The following is an 8493-nucleotide window of genomic DNA, read 5'->3' as shown; positions in this document are numbered from 1 at the left end:
TTGAGATCCATAAGCTTGTGGTTAATATATTGCCAAGGATTCTTAATTAAGCTGGTTGTGCAAAAAAGGCATCAGAGTCTCCTGAGAAATGTATAATCTTTGCCAGTCATTCACTCTGAATTTGCCTCACTGCCCCGGTGGCATAGCAGTAGCACCACAGGGAGAATTGGAGCCTTGACATAACAACCGCGGGCTTTCATAACCTGGTGCTGCCATTTGAGTTGGGAGGAAAGGGAGGCTGTTACCACAGAGACTGGGGGGCAAGCAGGATCTCTAAGTCCGTGGTCCCAGTAGACGCATGAAGCAGCACAAAATCTGGGACAGGCAAACTGCCAGTCGTCACACTCCAAGGAATTATTAAACATTAATGTGTGCACTTTCTCCTTACTTTTTCTTCCCGGTCTTTTCATGAAATTGATCGTTTGGGAAGCCAAAGCAGGAAAACAAACCTCTCCTGAATCAAAACCACCTGTAAACACCTCCCAGGCCCCCCCACCCCGTGTGCTGCGAGGCAGTGGGTCTCAAAGTCTGTCGCCCAGACCAACAGGATCTGTATATCTTGACAACCTAGAAATGCAGATTCTCAGGTCTCAAACAGTCCTGTTTAATCAGAAGCTTTGACGAGCAAAATGGGATCCAAAGGTACAAATTTACAGTTATAAAATACACAAATCATGGGGATGTCATGTACAGCATGATGACTATAGTTGATAACACTGTATTGCATATTTGAAAGCTGCTATGAGGCGATCTTAAATATCCTCATTAGAAGAAAAAAATTGTAACTATGAACGGTGACGAATGTTAACTAAACATGGTGGCGATCATTTCACAATAAATATAAATCCTACCATTACGTAGTATACCTGAAGCTACTGTAACATTATGTATCAACTATATTCAGTAAAAAAAACAAAACAAACAACAACAACAAAAGAAACAAGCAAACGAACAAAACAAGCCATCCACATTATTCTGATGTGCTTCAGTTTGAGAACCGCTGCTATAAAGGAACCACTCGGATTTTCGAAGGTCGGAACCTTTCAAACGAGATGATTCTGAGCAAAGCAAGGACAACTCTTGGGGAATCCCAGTCTGAGGCTACTCCCTGGCTCACTTTTTCCCATTATGCCTGCTTGGATGTCACTGCATTGACATGCCCTGAGTGACAAATGCCACAGGGTCTCCAGTGACCATCAGGTGTTTTCAGGAGTCCCCTTCAGGAAGCAGCATTCCTACAGGAACGTGATGCATTTCTCCCTATGACTCATTGCCTGCCAAGGTAACTTCCCCTTTTGCTTTCAGCCTTCTTCGCTCTGCCTCGCGACTGTGACCCTTGGGAGAAAATTAACTTTTGTTGACTCCGGACATTATGCACTCATCTCTTTCCTACCTTCCCACCCCTTCCTGTTCAGTCTTCCTCCAGGCATCCCCCTTACGGCCTGACTTGAGCAGGATGCTGCAGTTTAAATGTGGGTCATGCATTGAGCAGTGTGCCGCTAGAAGCCAGTGCGATCTGCTTTGCTCACACCCTGTTGATTTCAAATGATCCCACTTTCAATTCTATTCCAAACCTCTAGGTGATGCCTCCCTGGCACACAATGGCTGAGACATCTCAGCATTGCTGTGCCCACTGAGAATCCGTTAAATACAGAGAAGAGTTACTGGGCTTTAGTCCGAGAAGGGTTTGGTGAAATTTCCCCCATTTGTTGTATACACATAATATCCCGATAGTATGTACCCCTGCACAGAGATTGCTCTATTAGGAGGCATTCGAGGGTACATGCCGTAACAAATGCATTGAGATCTTTTCGATCTGTGGATTCCTAGGTTGTTTATCTTTTGCTATTCGCTCCGTGTGCCTAACCTTTGCCAAACAATCGCAGAGCTGTGTGCTGGCCACAGGTTTTATTTGCTGCCTTTAGTCATTTTCGATTTCTTAGCAGAAGCAAATACAAGGGTAAAAGTCAATGGAAAGCAGGTTTAGATAAGCTCCATTCCGTCCATACACATTGCCAAGAATCCCTGCGTGTTCTTGGGGCAAGGAAGGAGTTTCTGTTCTGATTTGGAACACCATAAATCAAACAACTACAGTTCAACCACCCCCAAGACTGCTGACACGGCCCCCTCCCAATATTTATTGCCAAATGTACGAACTTACAAATGCCAGCATGAGTGTGCTGCCTGCACCTGGCAAATTGTTTCTGGTTTGTCAGAAAATCCAGGGGCTCCTTTTGTTTGATGTTAGGCTTGTTCGGTTATTGTTTCAGTGCCGTTTGCATGACAATCATCTCACAGCGTCAGAGAGGGTGGGAATCACCTGGAGAACCTCCAGGCCTCCTGTGGCATAGTTCTTTTCTCTATAAACACAAACTGACAAGCCTCTCTTCGTATGTGCCAACAGTGAAACATTTCAAAGACAGAGGTGGAGAGCGAGAAAGTGTTTTCCAAGCCATCTGGCATAGTTGTTATTTACATGGGTGAGAAAACAATGTGTCTGATGACCATGTCGCGAGCATCCTTTGTGCCACTCTGCTGGGGACAGCGGACACAGGTCCTGCCTACAGGAAGCTTACATCCTCTAGCACCATTTAGGGATAATAAAGGGAGATGGCTGATGAATCTGACTCTATTATGTCACTCCAGGTGTTCCAAGCGGCTTCTCCTCGCTCGTTGACAAATACAGTTGCTTATTCCGAGGTCTCAGAAGTTTTCAGCTGTTCTTTGCACTGAGCTCTGTGGGAAGGAGCGAGGGATTGTAGCCCAGCTAATGACAAAGCACTTGGAACTCTTAATTGGTAGTGTCTAATAGCATCGCTAAAGTTAACTCGGATATAGTCAGCAGATAAAGGTTTTTCTGAAGAATCTACGGTGACAATAGATTATCTACTTAGAAAAGTATAAGTATGGGGACGCCTGGGTGGCTCAGTCGGTTAAGCGTCCGACTTCGGCTCAGGTCAAGATCTCACAGTCCGTGAGTTCCAGCCCCGCGTCGGGCTCTGTGCTGACAGCTCAGAGCCTGGAGCCTGCTTCACATTCTGTGTCTCCCTCTCTCTCTGCTCCTCTCCTGTTCGTGCTCTGTCTCTCTCTTTCTCAAAAATAAATAAACATTAAATTTTTTTTTAAAAAGTGTAAATATTAATGTAGAATCACATGTAATCTCTCTCCCCAGAGAGAAGCTGTTGCCATCTTGTTATAACTGTGTAAATACACCTACGTATAAAAATGAAACATGGATTATAGTGAGCATACAATTTTGAATCTGATTTCTTCATCTGAGCATTTTTCATATCATTACAATTATAATGGTTGCATAATATTCTATTATTCGGACATGTCATGACGTTTTTAAACCATTCTTCTATTGTAGTACATGTAATTTTCCTGATTTTCATCAGTTCTAATACTCCCATGATTGAGATTCTTATACATAATTTTTCATGTATCATAATTTCCAATTATTTCCTTAGGATTTATACCGAGAAGCAGATAAATACCTAGGTTAAACCCTACGAGGTCTCTTATGTCTCTTGGTTACCAAAAGGCAAAACTGTTTTCCAGATATGTTATGCTAATTTAAATTTCCATTAAAAATTTTTAAGAACACCTCAGAACAAGAGTTGTTGTTTTTTCCAAATTCTTGTGTAAAATATTATAACACCTTACAAGTCAGGGGCACCTGAGTGGCTCAGTCAGTTAAGCGTCCAACTCTTGATTTCAGCTCAGGTCATAATCTCACGGCTCATGAGTTTGAGCCCCAGGAGCTTGCCTGGGATTCTCTCTCTCTCCCTCTCTCTGCCCTTCCCCTGTTCATGCTCTCTCTCTTTCAAAATAAATAAATAAACTTAAAAAAGATCTTACAGGTCAAAAAGTGTATGTTTTTTTCTAAGCAATCTTCCTTCCAACTGACTGTTTTTAACATTATTCTTCGTACGTTTCTTTGCATGATGTAGATGGGCTGCCCTAAAATGAGACCATGTTTGCTAGGACAGTAATCTTAACCCCATAATGGACCATGAAAGTTACGATGTTTGCCATCACAGGGTGTCTCCTGCTCCCCTTCTTGGCTTATAGCAGCCTGTTTTTCCTTCAGAGAATAACCTGTCTCTCATCCCTATGGCCCCAGTAGGCTTTCATTCAAACTACCATACCTTTGTCTAGACACAGTGCAAACCAAAGCTGGTCATTGCAATATGATCACGTGATTCTATGAGAGCCAATCTGTACTTCCTAAGGCTTTTCTCTTGAGCTAACAGGGACTCCAGTCCCATGACCGCTACATGGAAAGAGCCTGCCTGGGAAAGAAGTCAAGCAGAGCCCGTGAGAAAGTACTCTAATGATAATCTCTGATTTCCAGGATGTAGCTATGCTTGAAGTATAGGTTTTATTCCTAGAGTTTGAAGTTTCAAGAGACAATAATTTTACTATTTAGTTCAGATCGGCTATAGATTTTTTTGAAAAAGAATACATTTGAATATACCACTCCAAACGATCCTACAGAGATACAGAATATATAAAATCTTAGGCCAAGACAGGACCACATGGAGTAAGGTGTGGTAAGGAATGTATCCGTTTGAACAGAACTACAAACCTAAAGAATGGACACAATTCTCAGGTTAAAGGAAATGAAAAGGCATGTGGAAATGCACTCCTCAGGTCTCACACAGTACATGCCTGCTTTTCTATAAATACGAAGAAAGGAAACTCTTCCTCAGATGCGATGTCATGATAGTCCCTGAGGAGGAACGAATGTAAGTGGAAAACGTGGCACTCACTTCCAAGAGTTGCAATCTAATCTGACAAAACGTATACATGCGTATTTCTGTTGCTGGACTGAAAGGTGAAAGTTACCAAGTAGACTGTCCCTCTGAAGCCTGTCCAGAACTCTTCAGAATATAAAGTCCACGTAGAGCTACATAGGATCGACGCTTGTTCCATTTAAACTCCAGTTGGTGCTAGGATACATCCTATGAACGTATATAACGTGTAAAATACATGTAAAATATTATGGAGTAATAGTAATAGCCCTGAAATCACAGCCTGGAGGTTTGTGTGGTCCAGGACCCTCATTGTCATGGGTCCTTGTGGTAATTATTTAGCTCTGAGTTCCAGTTTACATATACAGCAAGCGATTTAAACTTCATAGGCTCTAGCACGGAGTCAGAGACTCATCATTGAAAGTATAATGACCTCAGAATAAGGAGTTAGCATTGTTCCCAGGAGTCACTTTTTTCCCCACACCCGGCTCATGGCACCACCTTGGCGAACCCCTGAGCTTTCTAGACAAGAGATCTAACACATCTAAGCATTCAAGATGGTTGAGAGTAAAGAATGGAAAAGACAAAAGTGGGCGAACACTTAACAACAAGCTGGGGTAGCTGTGTTAATAACACTATTAAACATATAAATATAATTTCACCAATTATTACCAAGTACACACCTTGTACCCGCCATCCAGATCAAGAAGAGAGTATTGTTCATACAGCTCACCCCCACCCAAAGCTACTTTGCATCTCTTTTTTAAAAAAATTTTGTTAACGTTTATTTTATTTTTGAGAGACAGAGACAGGGACAGAGCATGAGTGGTGGGGGCAGGGTAGGGGGGCAGAGAGAGAGGGAGACACAGAATCCGAAGCAGGCTCCAGGCTCTGAGCTGTCAGCACAGAGCCCAACGTGGGACTTCAACTTAGGAACTGCGAGATCATGACCTGAGCCCAAGTCGGACTCTTCACCGACTGAGCCACCCAGGCGCCCCCCTTTGCATCTCTTATTGATCCCAGTGGCTTCCTTCCCTCCTGAAGATATGACAATGATTTTATGGCAATTACGTTTTTGCTAGACTTTGGATCCACCGCTGTTTTTCAACTTAATATAAAATAGATTGTAGTATATACATTCTTTGTAATTTGCCTCTTTAAGGTAACTTTATATTTGAAAGATGTTATGGCCAATTGCAATGTCTTTACTCTAAGGTCCTTCCTTCCTTGGGTGACTCCTCTCAGCTCTGGGCTGTCTTTATACTGGTTAGAGTTACCTCTGTTCGTAGCTTATACACTGTGGCTAGTTAATCTTTTATATTAAATTTTCAAATTACTGGTATGGTTGTCCCCTGACTGAAATGTTTTATATATACCAAATATTTGTGAATTGTATACACTGTGTTTCAAACCAACTCCTGTTCCTGTTGACGTTCACCATTGTTATGTTCCTGTTCTATGTCACTATTTTCTGGTTAGTGCAATCTTTTTTCTATTTTATTTGGGTTTCTTTCACTGCTTCTTTTCTTTTCTTTTTTTAAGTTTACTTTATTTCTTTATTTTGAAAGAGAGAGGGGAGGGGAGGGCAGAGACAGGGATAGAGAGAATTCCAAGAAGGCTCTGTGCTGCCAGTGTGGAGCTTGACACAGGGCTCAAGCCCATGAACCGTGAAATCCTGATCTGAGCCGAAACCGAGAGTCAGACGGTTAGCCAACTGAGCCAGCCAGGCACCTCGACTATGTATTTTCTAACTTCTGAGATGGAGACTTATTTCATTTATTTTCACCTTTCTTATTTTCTAGTATAGGGATTTAAGGCTTTAAACTGCTAAGTACTACTGTAGTTTCCAGCAGATGTATTTCTACATGTGATAGGTTATCATTTAGTGGAAACTATGTTATTTCCAGTTTTGTTTCTTTTTTAACTCAGGGAAGATTTAATTCTCAAATATTTGGGAAATGTCTAGTTCTCTTTTTGATATTGACTTTCAGCTTTTATTTGCCCTTTTACCAGATAACAGTCCTTATCTGATGTCAATTCTGTGAAATTGTTAAGGCTCAGTAAATGGAAAAATTTGATTTATGTATCTCGAGGTTATATTATTAGGTGCATACAAATTTAAATTGGTATATTTTCTTGATGAATTTAATACTTTCATAAGTATGAAGTGAGCCTCTTTATCTCCCTTAATGATTTTTTTATCTAAAATCTATTTTGTGTATTATTAATGTAGCTGCAAAAACTTTCTGTTGGTAAGTATTTACCTAGTATATAAATACTTTCAGATTGTCAACCTTTCCATACTCTTAGGCTTTAAGTGTTTCTATTTTAAGTGGTGTAATTGGATTTTTTTAAAAATTCATTCAGAAAATCTGTATCTTTTAATATTTTTTCTCTTTGCATTTATATGAATACTGATATATTTGGGCTTATATCTATCATGCAGTAGTCCTGCTTGATAAATGTTCTTTTTTCCTTATCTCTATTGTTTACTTTTGTATTGCTAAATATTTGTAGTATTTGCTGGGGTTTTTTGTTCGTTTGTTTGTCCTTTTAGGTTCTATGCCTTTAGTGAGTATCTTAGGAATTAAAACATGCATACTTAGCAAAACTAATTAAAACATATGCCCCCACCCCCACCCCCCACCCCACCCCACCCCCAGATAGCACAAGGGCCTGAGAACGTTTTTAGCTCCATTTCAGTCTCCTTGACTGGCATTTTATAATTTTCCAGGTATTTTAACACAATAACTTTTAACTCAGACATTATTCTAACTATTCTGTACAGTCAATGTTCATTTTCATTTGCCCCCATGTATATTTTTCCCCCCTTAATTCACTTTTGCATCTTACCCCTTCCAGCTGGTATCACTTTCATTCTTAAACATCTTTAGCATATCCTATTGAAATACTGCTATTAATAAGTTTTTTCAGATTTATATCTTTGAAGATATCTTTATTTTATATTTATCCTTAAAAAATATTTTTCATGGGTGTGAAAGTTTAAGTGGGGATAATTTTTCCCTAGCAAAGTGGAAATATGATTCCACTTCCAGCTTCTTTTTTTATAGTTGAGAAATCATTTGTCAGTAGTTTATTTTTTATTTTTTTCATTTTTTTTTTAACGTTTATTTATTTTTGAGACAGGGAGAGACAGAGCATGAACAGGGGAGGGTCCGAGAGAGGGAGACACAGAATATGAAGCAGGCTCCAGGCTCTGAGCTGTCAGCACAGAGCCCGACGCGGGGCTCGAACTCACGGACCGCAAGATCACGACCTGAGCCGAAGTCGGCCGCCTAACCGACTGAGCCACCCAGGCGCCCCCATTTGTCAGTAGTTTAAACAGAATTCAGGTTTGGTTTGGTATCTTCAAATTCTTCAAGATTTTTCCTCTTTCTCTTTATTTTTATGTGATTTTATTATGGTATGACTTGGTGTGAAATTTAAAATTCGTTTTATCCTGTGGGCCCCTTCAATCTGTAAATGGAATAATTTCTCATTTCCGAAAATTTCCCAGCCACTATGTCTTCAAGTGCTACATTTGTTCCTCTTTCTAAAGGACTCTGATGAAATGCTGCTAACCTTCTTAGAGTTTCCTCCACATTTCTTATCCCGTATTTTACATCCTTTTTGCCTCTCCATGTGTCAGTTGCGTAAAGTCTTCTGATCAGTTTTTCAGTTCACACATTCTTGTTTTTTTGTCCTGTCTGCTGCTAAACACTTCCATTGATGTTTT

The sequence above is a fragment of the Panthera onca genome, chromosome F2, assembly GCF_046562875.1.
Source record: "Panthera onca isolate mPanOnc1 chromosome F2, mPanOnc1 haplotype 2, whole genome shotgun sequence".
NCBI classification, from domain to species: domain Eukaryota; kingdom Metazoa; phylum Chordata; class Mammalia; order Carnivora; family Felidae; genus Panthera; species Panthera onca.
This window is presented reverse-complemented; position numbering follows the sequence as displayed.